Here is a 13,566-nt window from a genome sequence, read left to right as displayed (position 1 = left end):
AAAAAAAAAAAAAAAGAAAGAAAGAAACTGCCTGAGGTTGGGTCATTTATAAAGGAAAGAGGTTTAATTGACTCACTGTTCCACCTGACTGGGAAACTTCAGGAGACTTACAATCATGGTAGAAGGGGAAGCAAACATATTCTTTTCCACATGATGGCAAGAAGGAGAAGTGTCGAGTAAAGAGGAAAAAGCCTCTTATAAAACTATCAGGTCTTGTGGGAACCTACTCACTATCATGAGAACAGCAGTCTGGGGCTAACCATGTCCATGAATAAATTACCTTTCACTGGGTCCCTCCCATGACCTATGCGGATTATAGAAACTAAAATTCAAGATAAGATTTAAATGAGGACACAGCCAAATTATTTCATTCTGCCCATGGCCCTTCCCAAATTTCATGTCTTCACATTTCAAAACACAGTCATGCCCTTCCAATAGTCCCCCAAAGTTTTAAGTCATCCCAGAATTCACTCTAAAGTCCAAGTCCAAAGTCTCGTCTGAGACAAGGCAAGTCCTTTCCACCTATGAGCCTGTAAAATCAAAACAAGTTAGTTACTTTCTAGATACAGTGGAAGTACAGGCATTGGGTAAATACACCCATTTCAAAGGGAAAAAATTGCCAAAACAAAAAGATTATAGGCCCCATGCAAGTCTGAAATCCAATACGGCAATAATCAAATCTTAAAGCTCCCAAATAATCTCTTTCGACTCCATGTCTCACATCCAGGTCATGCTTATGCAAGTGGTGTGCTCCCACAGTCTTTAACTAAGTGCCACCCCTGTGGCTTTGCAGGATACAATCCTCCCATTAGTTGCTTCACAGGCTGGCATTGAGCATCTGTGGCTTTTCCAGGTGCAGGGCGCAAGCTATCAGTGGATCTACCATTCTGGGGTCTGGAGGATCATGGTCCTCTTCTCACAGCTCCACTAAGCACTGCTCCAGTGGGGACTCCTGTAGGGGGGTGTTGACCCCACATTTCCCTTTTGCACTGACCTAGCAGAGGTTCTCTATGAGGGCTCCACCTCTCCAGCTCACCTCTGCCTCGACATCCAGGCATTTCCACACACCCTCTTAAATCTAGGCAGGTGTTCTCAAACCTCAATTCTTGTCTTCTGTGCAACCACAGGACCAACATCACATTGAAGCTGCCAAGGCTTGGGGCTTGCACCCTCTGAAGCAATGCTCTAAGCTGTATGTTGGTTCCTTTAAGCCATAGCTGGAAGCTGAAGCAATTGGGGCACAAGGAACCATGTCTTAAAACTGCATGGAGAAGTGGGGCCCTGGGTCCAGCATGGGACCCTGTCCCTGGCCTCAAAACCATTTTCCCTCCTAGACCTCCAGGCCTTTGGTGGAAGGGGCTGCCATGAAGTACTCTGACATACCCATTGTCTTGGTGATTAACATTCAGCTCCTCATTTCCAATGTGGAAATTTCCACATTGGGCTTCAATTTCTCCCCAGAAAATGAGTTTTTCTTTTCTATTACATCATCAGGCTGCAAATTTTCCAACGTTTTATGTTCTGTCACTTTGTGAACACTGTGAGGCTAAGAAATTTTTTTCTCCAGATACCCTAAATTATTTCTCTCAAGTTCAATATTCCACAGATTTCTAGAGTGGGGCAAAATGCTGCCTGTCTCTGTGTATAGCAAAAGTGACCTTTACTCCAGTTCCCAACAATTTCCTCACCTTCATCTGAGATTACTTCAGCCCGGAATTTATTGTCCATATCGCTATCCACATTTTGGTCAAAGACAGTAAACAATTCTCCAGGAATTTCCAGATTTTCCCACATTTCCCTATCTTCTCGTGAGCCCTCCAAGCTGTTCCAACCTCTGCCTGTCACCCAGTTCCAAAGACACTTCCACATTTCCAGGTATCTTTACAGCAGCACCCACTCTCTGTGGTATCAATTTCCTGTAATGGTCTATTCTTACACTGCTATAACAAACTGCAAGAAACTGGGTCATTTATAAAGGAATGAGGTTTAATTGAGTCACTGTTCTGCATGGCTGGGGAAGCCTCAGGAAATTTATCATCATGGTAGAAGGCCAAACAAACATGTCCTTCTTCACATGATGGCATCAAGGACTAGCACTGAGCCAACAGGGAAAAGCCCCTTATAAAACCTCAGATCTCGTGAGAACGGACTCACTATCATGCGAACGGCAGCATGGGGGTAAACACTACCATTATTAAACTACCACCCACTGGGTTCCTCCCATGTCACATTAGGATGGTGGGAACTACAATTCAAGATGAGATGTGGGTGGGGACACAGCCAAACCATATCACTCAAGGAATCTAAGAAAGAAGTTTCAGTGAGCCAACAATACAAGGATGCTTTACTCTTAAGAGATAGCTAGGAGCAAATGAATCCACATACCATATTCCATCCATTTTCTTCTGGATAAATTTTACCTTTAAAATAGGGGATGGAGATTATATGATGATAGAGTTCTAACAGCAGTGCGAATCCCCAACACTAGTCATGTTAAGAATGGACTCTACAGCTTGATTACAGAGACTTGCGAATAACATATAATTCTGAATTCCTTAGTGGCTACTAGAAAGCTCTTAAGTGTGTTATAATTTCCACTGCTAACACTGAAATTCAGCTTAGGGAAATTACCTGGGGCTTGAATTAATTATTAAATATTGAAAAGAAGAAAATAAGCCAGAAAATATGACCAATTTTATAATGTGGTAATTTTATTAAATAACTTTTATCAGTGACAGATCTGAAAATGGTGTACCGTCATACTACTTCTTGTTTACTGAAAAATGTATATTTAGAAAACAGAGAAAATATACCCAACGCATATGTTTCTGAGGAAAATATTAAACACATAAGTACATTTTATTATCCTTCACCCTTTTACCTTGCTGCATTATATATATAACAATAATAATCATTTTAAGTGAAACATAGAAATGAGAGCAAGGTATCATGAAAATAAAATTAAAGCTCCTTTCTAAGAAGAAAATTCAGAAATATTTGCATGAAATTAATCATCTGCATATATTACATTAAAATGTTGTCTTAAACTAAAACTTAATGTGGCAACTTCTGCCTTCTAATTTCTATCTTTGAGACTCTGTAACATTCCAGGGGTGGGGCTGGTTATTTTTATGCCCACCACTACTCTGACAACAATGATGGTGCAGGCAGCGGGATGGGAGGTGGTGCACTTATGTCAGGAGCAGTGGCATAGAAGGATGCATGAGCATATGTGCACTGGCAGGAAAGAAATGCCAGGTCAGCTGGCATACACACATGCCAGCAAAGTGATGTAGAGTGTGCTAATGGGTGAGTGCCTGCAAGCAAAGCAGCACGGGGGAGGCTCCTTGGTGGGGAGGGCACAAGCAGGCTGATCTGTGTCTGTAAGGGCTGTTCCAGTGGAGCACTCTGCCAGTCAGGCACAGCAAACCACTGCAGGAGCCACGATGTGGCTCTCAGGAGGTACCTAGAGGCTGTACTGCAAGTAGGCATAGCTAGGCGGGACTTCTGAAAGAGGCCAGCAGATGTAGGGGTGCTCAAAATGGACCTACCTTTTCTAATGGGCAAGACCATCCTGCATAATTCAGATCTGGCAGTTCCTCTAGGGCTAAAATATTCTACGGGAGCAGGTCAAGCCTAAGGAAACAGGAGTCCCTGGCCATGTTCCACTATAGATGCTCCCACATCAAATCCTCTGGGCTCTGCCCTGGCTGGAGTTCTGCCCCTACCACTTCTCTAAGCAGCTCTCCCTGGCAACTCACATGTCTGTGGTAGTCAAAGGGGTCTCCTCTTGCTGGGATTACAGAGGCCCACAGTGAGAGCAGGTTGTTCCTTGGCTGTTCAACCTACCCCCCTCCATAGGAATTGTTAGGGGCCAAGAAGTTGCAGGTTCTTCCTCCTTCAGCCCAGCCTCTGTGTCTTCCCTCTATCTGCTCTAAATGTTCCCTCTGAAGATCTGCTAGGAGTACACCAGTCTTCCCAATGTCCCAGTCCCTCAGTTGGAGATGTTCCTCCTTGCTGTGTCTAGTCAGCCATCTCGGAGTAGAAGTGTACTCAAAACTTTTTTAAAAGTCTGCAACTCATTCAGATAACTGTATGTATGTCTATGCACAAAGACTTGAGTTTGACATTTAGGTTAGCCCAGCACTGAGAACAAAGGACTTTCATGGTAGGTGACACTGAAAGTTCAGTGGAAGCAGGAAATTATTAGCAGGAGTAAACAAGAGAACATATGAGCAAGGACTCACAGGAATTTTCTGAAGAATACATTTCTTCTCAGAATATGAAATTTTATTTATCAAATAACAAGCTTGCCTCAAGTGACAGCAAGACAATTGTAGATAAGGAGATCCAGGGAATATCAAAATTCAGTTATGGTGTTTAACCTAGATTTAATCACAGGAATGTATAACTAGTTTAACATAACTGAATATATGGCCTGATATTTTAAAGCATACAAACCCACATATACATATATATATATTTATATATAATACATATAGATATATGTACAAAATTATACCATTAATACTATGTTTTTAATCTCCTTTGGTTACTCAGTATGTCATGAGCATTTTATCCTTTCAAATAAAGTTCTAAAGTATCATTATCAATAGCTGAATATGCTGTATTACCAATTTATAGGCTAATCTACTATGAAATGTAGTAAAAAACAGTCACTGCACTTTTAATTTGAGCATTCAAAAACCATTTTCCCAATGCCTGTGTTGTGCCTGACAATCCTAGGCGTATGGGAGAAAGATGATTTCAATTAGTTTACAAAGTACAGCAATGATTTTCAAGAATGGGATCATAAGTAAATCATCTCCCTCTTTGATTTGCTTTAGCGCCACTGTATTTTGCATTTTTTAAATATTTGATTAGCCTTAAGTAAATAAAAGTTTACAAATTTAAAGAAAATTAACTTTTTGAATTCAAACCCAGTATACTGAGAAACACTGATCTAGTAGAAGACAGAAAATGCTTATCATAGGAATACAATAGAAGCTTAAACTCTTGGAAATTCTTAAAGTTTGATCATTTTCTTGACTTGCTGTAACTCCACAGGATGTCTCAGTCAGAAGGAATAAGATACAATGTGGGAAAATGTTTCCCTACTAATAAACATAAGTGATTATATTAAGGGGAAACTATAAGAGAAAATGGTTTCAAGGTTATTAGCTCTTACATCAGATGGAAGACTATAACGCTGAAAATTTCATAGTAGGAACAACTTAATGGGCCTTTAGCTACAATGACCAAAATATGTGACAGACTTGGGTCTATACTTGGTAGTTATATACTTGCTTAATGACTGTGTAATCAAGGCCATTGTCATCCCTCTTTGCAAAAACAGAATATTCTTCTTTTAATTGATAATAAATAATTTCTAAAGCTGCTTAAAAAACAAAAAGCAGAGGGAGGTGTTAATGAGTCTAACTCTCAATCAAGTTAGTTGTAGTTTATGACTTCTATTTCTAAGCACTTCATTTTTTTAAACCAAAGCCACTATACTAAACTTTTGAAGGACTTTTAATCAGACTACAAATATTAATGATATTTACCATATTTAATAAAACTTATTCTCTGCCCTCAATCTAGTTGGGGAAATGAAACAAACTTAGGACAAAATATCAAACAATGTATTTCAGTAGATAACTACAAAACAAATTATATGATACAAGTTATAAATAGTTGAGAAAGAGAGATGACAGAAGGCTGAGGTCATCAGGAGATATGTACGTAACATGCCCTGTAGTATGAGTGGTATTGAGATAGGCAGACAATTGACTCAAAACCACCATGTCCACTCACTGTAAAAAACCTAAGTTATTTATAGTTCCAACTGATTTTACTACAACAAAAAATAAATGTTTCATGATGGCTCAAATCCAAAAAATGCCCTTGATTGATTGCATCCTATTTTTTTTTCTGTATTTATTGGGCTCCTGATCTGCAAATCTATTGTCCCCTAGAACTATATCGACTTTTTCCTCCACTATTCTTGTATTTAGTTCATTTCTTACTTTACAGGAAAACAGATACTCAAAGATCTATTCAGATTAATGCAATACTGTCACTCCTCAACTTCACAATGGGGTTACGTCACAATAAACCCATCATAATTTAAAAATATCCTAAGTCAAAAATGCATTTAATACACCTATTTTATGGAGCATTACAGCTTAGCCTAGCCTGACTTAAACATGCTCAGAACACTTCTATTGGCCTACAGTTGGGCAGAATCATCTAATACAAAGCCTATTTTATAATAATGTGTTGAACACCTCATGTAATTTGTTGGGTATTAAACTGAAAGCAAAAAACATAATGAATGTATGGGTACTCAAAATACAGTTTCTACTGGATGCATATCACTTTTGCAACCAGTATAAAACTAAAAAAAAAAAAAAAAATGCTAGTCAAACCATTGTTAACGTGAGGACCATTTGTACTTACTGTGTCCCATTATGTGCCAAGATCATGCCAGGTGAAAAGAGAGCATAAACAAGTGTCTCTGCCATAGAAGACTTTACAATTTTATTAGAGGAAAGAAAACTAAAGGAGATGAAGCAAAGGTACATTATGTTTCAAATCAAAGATCATAAATCATGGTCCATATACTCCCGGAGGTATATACAAAGCTTTTCAAATAATATGTGGAAGAATGAAAAATTTTATGATAATTTTAGACCTTAAACTTTCATATGAATTATTGCCTAATAGTTGTCTACCTGACACTACCCTTGCTAACCTGCAATTGACAGATTCTCTTTGTTCAAACCCCATTCAAAATCTCCTTCTCCAACTTTACCAAAGAAAAGCACAACTCTCAGCCATCAGCAATTTTATTACAGTGCATTGCCACAGGATGGAAAAACCTGTAATGTGCCAAACAAAGAGGCAATTTGAAATTATCCTAATGAAGGTGACAAACTGAATGACTAATGGCTGAGTAACATCCTTGTACAACTTGAATAGTGTCTACTTTTTTGCTTTAACAAACTTGAAGCAGGGCCTAATTGAACTGCTAGCTGAGAGATCATTAAAAATAATTTTGATGGTAAATCAATATGTGATTTTTGGCAGGTAACTCAAAATGTTTTCAAAGGATTAAGAGACATTGTTATGACAAAATTCCTTTTATACCAATTTAATTGTGTATGACAGCAAGTTTTTCCTATGTTTACATATTTTAAAAATTAAATACAATTTTTGAAAATTGATGGTAAAATCTAAGAAATTGAATTCACCTAGAATATTAAAATATTTAAAAACAGCCTCTATCATCTTATTGCAATACATTTCCAGTAACACTTTATATTTTAATTTGCCAAAATATCAATATGCTTATGATTTGATAAACTATGTACCAATAATTTATAATTCATTCCAGGAGAAAAAAATCAACACTTAGAGCTTTATAGACATAGGGGATTTTAAAAATCTCTCTCTCTATCTATCTATCTACACACACACACACACACACACACACACACACACTTTACCAAAGTAATATAATTTGATTGTCAATTTAGTTTTAATAATTAAATTATATTAAGATAAAATGCTCTAGGAAAAGGAGAATGGAAAAATGAGCTGAAAGAGAAAAGATAATGACGTACACTTTAGCATCATTAATACATTTTGAAGTAACTTATGCATTTTAAAATAAACAATAAAGGAATCAAATCAATATAGTATTTAGATTCCACTGGAAACATTTAAAAGAGAAAAATCACTGTTTTATTTTAAAATGTAGACGTTTATACTATTGCTGAAATAACATTTTTTACAACTGTTTAAACTTATGATAAATACTTCTTAAAATTATACCAGGTTTCTCTCCTTTGCTTATGCAGATCCATTTGTCACCCTTTTCTAGCCTCCTCTAAATGCTACACAGACCCATTCCATAAAATATTTCTGTGACTAAATAGCTTCACTTGCTTAAACAGACAATTTACACACACAACCTATATAAAACCTTTTTTCATATAGGTAAAAAAAGAAATATGAACAAAAATTAAACTACTATTTTCTTCTCTTATTTTTCCTCTTTTTAAACATTAATATTCTGTATAGATAAGTGCATGAAAAAATAGGTATTTACATTACCAATGGGAATGTAAATTAGCAACTCTTCCTGAGAGATAATTTAAAAATATGTATCAAAAGCTTAAAAGTACCCATTCTTTTTAAACACAGAAATTTTACTTCTGAGATTGAAGAAAATCACCTTGAAAAATCTGATTTTTTATAAGAGTCTGTATCTCCTTCCCTCTCTTATGTGACATTCTGTCTCCCCTTCCCTTCCTTCATAATTAAAAGCTTTCTTGCCAGAAGCAGATGCTGATGCCATACTTCTTATACAGTCTGCAGAACTGTGAGCCAAAATAAACCTGTTTTCTTTATAAATTACCAGTTTCAAGTATTTCTTTATAGCAATGCAAAATGGGCTCACAGGTGGGAAAGTGATGAATACTGGGGATAACTGAAACCTACAGGGCAGTTGTTCCAAGAGCTGGAGCAATTAATGGTCCTCCTGCTGAAGATATCTTCCACAGCAAGACATCTCCACTACAAGAGATATTACTATTACGTAGTTGACTATATCAAATGCAAATCTCTCAAATCTAAACTGCTCCAAAGTTTGAAACTTTTTGAGTGCTGACATGACACTTAAAGGAAATGCTCATTGAAGCATTTTGGATTTCAGATTTTCAGATTTGGGATGCTCAACTTCGTAAGTACAGGCATGCATCAGTTATTGATGGGGATACATACTGAGAAATGCATTGTTAGGCAATTCTGTTGATGTGTAAACATCATAGAGTATAGTTAAACAGACATAGATGGTATAGCCTACTATCCACCTAGGTGATATGGTACAACATATTGCTCCTAGGCTACGAACCTGTATAGCATGTTACTATACTGATTAGTGTACAGAAATAGTAACTCAATGGTAACTTGCCCAGTAAAAACTTTTCAACTCCATTATAATATTATGGGGGCATCATTATATAGTGGTCCGTTGTTGACCAAAATTTTGTTATGTAGTCTATGACTGTATAAGCAAATATTCCAAAATAAAACAAAATATGAAATCAAATACTTATAATCTCAAGCACTTTGAAGAAGGGATACTTGATATGCACTGATACTCAGACCATATTTTACAAAGGACATCAGAGAACCCTGTCTTTATTAATTAGCAGAGACATTTTAGTAAGTTGCTTTAGTACAAAAACAAAAAAAGGGCAGCTTGATTTTAAATGCCCTAGTTTCCTACAATTTTATATTTACTGTCTAGGAATTCATTTTTTCATTCTTCCTAAAGTAATACTAGAGTCCAGAGTTAAAGTGTCTTGTATAGCAAAAGGCCCAAATTTCCCACATGTTCAATACTTTCAAGGTAAACCTCTCAGTCTTTCTTCTTGATGTAGTACCCAGAGAAGAGAGCTTTCTTCAGAAATGTGTATTTATATGCAGTTGCATTAGTCAATGCCTTTAAATACATTAGAAATTATTAAACCCCAATGTGTCAAATTATCTTCTTTATATAAATAGCTTACGTGGATTACATTTGCCACTAGCAACCGTGTAGATGTAAAACATAAGCTCCTCAAAGAAATATATATTTTTCTTTTATTCAATGTAGAATTTCTAGGATTTAATAATTATAATATTGTGCGCAGCCAAGTATCCTTTCCCACATGTTCAAAAATATTTTCAAGGTAAATCTCTCAATCTTTTTTTTTTGATGTAGTACCCCAAAGTGTCAAATTATCTTCTTTACATAAATAGCTTGTGTGGATTACATTTGCCACTAGCAACTTTGTAGATGTAAAACATAAGCTCCTCAAAGACATATATGTTTCTCTTTTATTTAATGTAGAATTTCTAGTATTTAATAATTGTAATACTGTGTGCAGCCAAGTATCCTTAATGCTGCATAAAAAGTCTCAAATCCTCTAAGGCTTCTAACCGAGATAACTACAATCAACAACCAGCTTTTGTGCATAAGAAATGACTTGGTAATTTTCCCTGCTTGAAGCATTTCTGGACGTTATAAAAAGCCAGGAACTGGTGTATGTAGATGTATAAATAAGGAAAAATTGATGGAAGAGTGTGCATGCCAAGAAAAATGAATTAGCACGAAGTATGCATGTAGAGTACTTGAAAGGCAACATTATAGGGGAAAATAATGATAAAGTCATTTGACTTCTGTGCACATTAAATGAATATCAATTAGACACACTTTTGGCAAATTGCCTTTTATAACAACTGCCATCCTGACGCATAAATGCAATCCTAAGTCTAAACGAACAATAGTACACTGCATGATTTAAAGCATAGAATTCACAGTTAATATCTTTCTCTTTAATATATTATTTATAAGTAAGCAATATATTAAAAATTTATAAAATTAAGATACAGTTAATTTAACTTCTAGATAACATTTTTTTTTCTGACAAGATAACTGGTTACCTCCAAAGTCAATAAATAGAAAAGTGTGCCTCACTTCAATTTTGAACGCCAACTTTACTTGATATTTATTAGGTACATTTTTACGCTTTTTAAGGGAAGAGCTCTATATGCTTTTATAAATATTTGTTGGATTTTGATACCCAAATGCTTCACTGGTTCTATGACACTTCTTAACTGTATTAAACTGTATCCCAAATTATACCATACCTGGAAATTGAACTATTCATGCTGCAAATTGCTCAAACGGAATTCTTTATAAATAATGCACACATTAACATAAAAAAACTAAATTAAATGAGGTCATTTCTATTTCTCAAAAGATGCTTGATTTGCAAATCCATCAACTTCAATAAGACACATCAGAATAACCAAAAAGCAAGATAAACTTCAATCCTGTAAAAATTAAAATCCAGCTCTTTCTTAAAGGGGATAATGCTGTACAACTACTGCTTACCAAATTTTAGAGGTGCAAGAGACTTTAGAAGTCCTAACTATGACATTTTCTCCCATTTTAAAAATCAAAGGACTGAGGACAAAAATGAAACAGGGAAAGTGGCCAGATACAACATCCCCTACTGTATTAGTCAGGATTCTCTAGAGAGAATTAATAGGGTATATATATATGGAGTTTATTAACTCACATGATCACAAGGTCCCACATTAGACCATTTGAAGGTGAAGAGAAGGGAGATCCAGTATGAGTCCTCAAACTGAAGAATTTAGACTCCAATGTTTGAGGACAGGAAGTACCTAGCATGGCAGAAAAATGTCTACTCTTTTCACATTTTACTTCCTCCTTTATATTCTAGCTGTGCTGGCAGCTGATTAGATGGTACCCACCCAGATTGAGGGTGGGTCTGCCTCTCTCAATCCACTGATTCAAATATTAATCTCCTCTGGCAACACCCTCACAGACACACCCAGGATCAATACTTTGTATCCTTCAATCAAGTTGACACTCAGCATTAACCATCACAAGTCCACCCCATGTAAACTTGAACCCATACACATCTCCTGAAATCATATATAATCTTCAAAGGAAGACAATAAGGTCATAATTATACCTAACATAATACAACTATCCTTCATACAACCAGGAATGCACTAATTCCCAATCCAAATACTATTATATAAAGTTAATGTTGATATTAAATAAATACTGTAAATCTTATGTCACATGATAAAGGAAAAAGTAAACAAAATGAAGATTTTCTTAGTACAAGTATATACATGTGTGAACTTTTTTTTAACAACAACAACAAAGGAAATCTCATGACAATTACCATCCTCAGCCAGGTAGTGGTTGAATGGGCCCTGCGTGAGACCAAGTGTTGTGCTGGCTTAATGCCTGACTCAGCACAGTCATAATGTTAGTGATCACAGCGGTACATGTATCACTCTACCACCAGCTTCAGGCAATTCAGCATGGAGAGAGATACTTCATTTGTTTGGGAGAGAATAAAGAAAGACAACATGAGACTCTGCCTGGTAATTCAAAAAATTATTCTGTATCTTTTCCAATACAATCAAACTGATACCTCTGAGTCTGCAGGAACTACAGCATTACTGAGGTTGGGGACCCCTAAAGGAGATATGGCTTAGATTAAAACACACAAGACCTTCTGACTACCTGGAAAGCCTTCCCAATATTGTACAGGTACAAACAAGCCCAGAATACAAAGATTAAAATAAACACCAAATTCCTCAATGTTTAGACACAGATGAACATGCATAAACTTTAAGATCATCCTGGAAACCAGGACCTTACAAAATGAACTAAATAAGGCACCAGGGACTAATCTGAGAGAAACAGATATATTTGACCTTTCAGGCAGATAATTCAAAATAACTGTTTTGAGGAAATGGAAGGAAATCAAAATAACATGGGGAAGGAACTCAGAATCCTATCACATATACTTAACAAAGAGATTGAAATAATTAAAATGAATCAAGCAGAAATTCTGGAGGTGAAGAACACAATTGATAAACTGAAGAATTTATCAAAATATTCAAATAGCAGAATTGGTCAAGTAGAAAAAACAATCAGTGAGCTTGAAAGCAGGCTATTTAGAAATACACAGTCAGAAAAGGCAAAAAAGAAAAAAGGGTGGGGTAGAATAAAAAAACAATAAATCATGTCTACAGGATTGGGAAAATAGCCTCAAAAAGGTCAATCTAAAATGTATTGGCCTTAGAGAGAAGATAGAGAAAGAGATAGGAATAGAAAGTTTACTCAAAGGGATAGTAACAGAAAACATCCCAAACCCAGAGAAACATATTAATATCCAAGTACAAGAAGGTTATCAAACACCAAGCAGATTGAAACCAAAGAAGATTACATCAAGGCATTTAATAACCAAACTCCCAAAGATCAAAAATAAAAAGGATTCTACAAGCAACAAGAAAAATAAACAAATAGCATACAATGGAGCTCTAATATATCTGACAGCAGATTCTTCAGGGGGAAGCTTACAGGCCAAGAGAGAGGAGCATGAGATACTTAGAGTGATGAAGGAAAAATACTTTTACCCAAGAATAGTATATCTGGGGAAAGTATGCCTCAAACATGTATGAGAAATAATGACATTCCTAGACATACAAAAGCTGAGAGACTTTATCAACATAAAACTTTATCAACATTTCTTGTCCTACAAGAAATGCTAAAGGAAGTACTTCAATCAGAAAGAACAGAATGTTTAGGAGCAGTAAGAAATCATCTGAAGGTACAAAACTCACTGATAGTAGTAAACAGAAAAAAACAAAATATTGTAACACTGTAACTGTGGTGTGTAAATTACTTTTAAGTAGAAAGACTAAATAGTGAAACAATAAAAAAAAAAAACTTTTCAAGAAATAGACAATAATTAAAAAAAAAAAAGCTAAAAATTGGGGGACCAGGGTAAAGTGTAGAGTTTTCATTACTTTTTTTTGTTTGATTGTTTATTTATGCAAGTAGTGTTAAGTTGTCAACAGCTGAAAATAATTAGCTATAAGATGGGATTTGCAATTCTCATGGTAACCTCAAATCAAGAAACACACAATAGATATACAAACTGTAATAACCAACAACTT

The sequence above is a fragment of the Cebus imitator genome, unplaced genomic scaffold (genome assembly GCF_001604975.1).
Source record: "Cebus imitator isolate Cc_AM_T3 unplaced genomic scaffold, Cebus_imitator-1.0 Scaffold232, whole genome shotgun sequence".
Taxonomy (NCBI): domain Eukaryota; kingdom Metazoa; phylum Chordata; class Mammalia; order Primates; family Cebidae; genus Cebus; species Cebus imitator.
Note: the sequence above shows the minus strand (reverse complement) of the source record.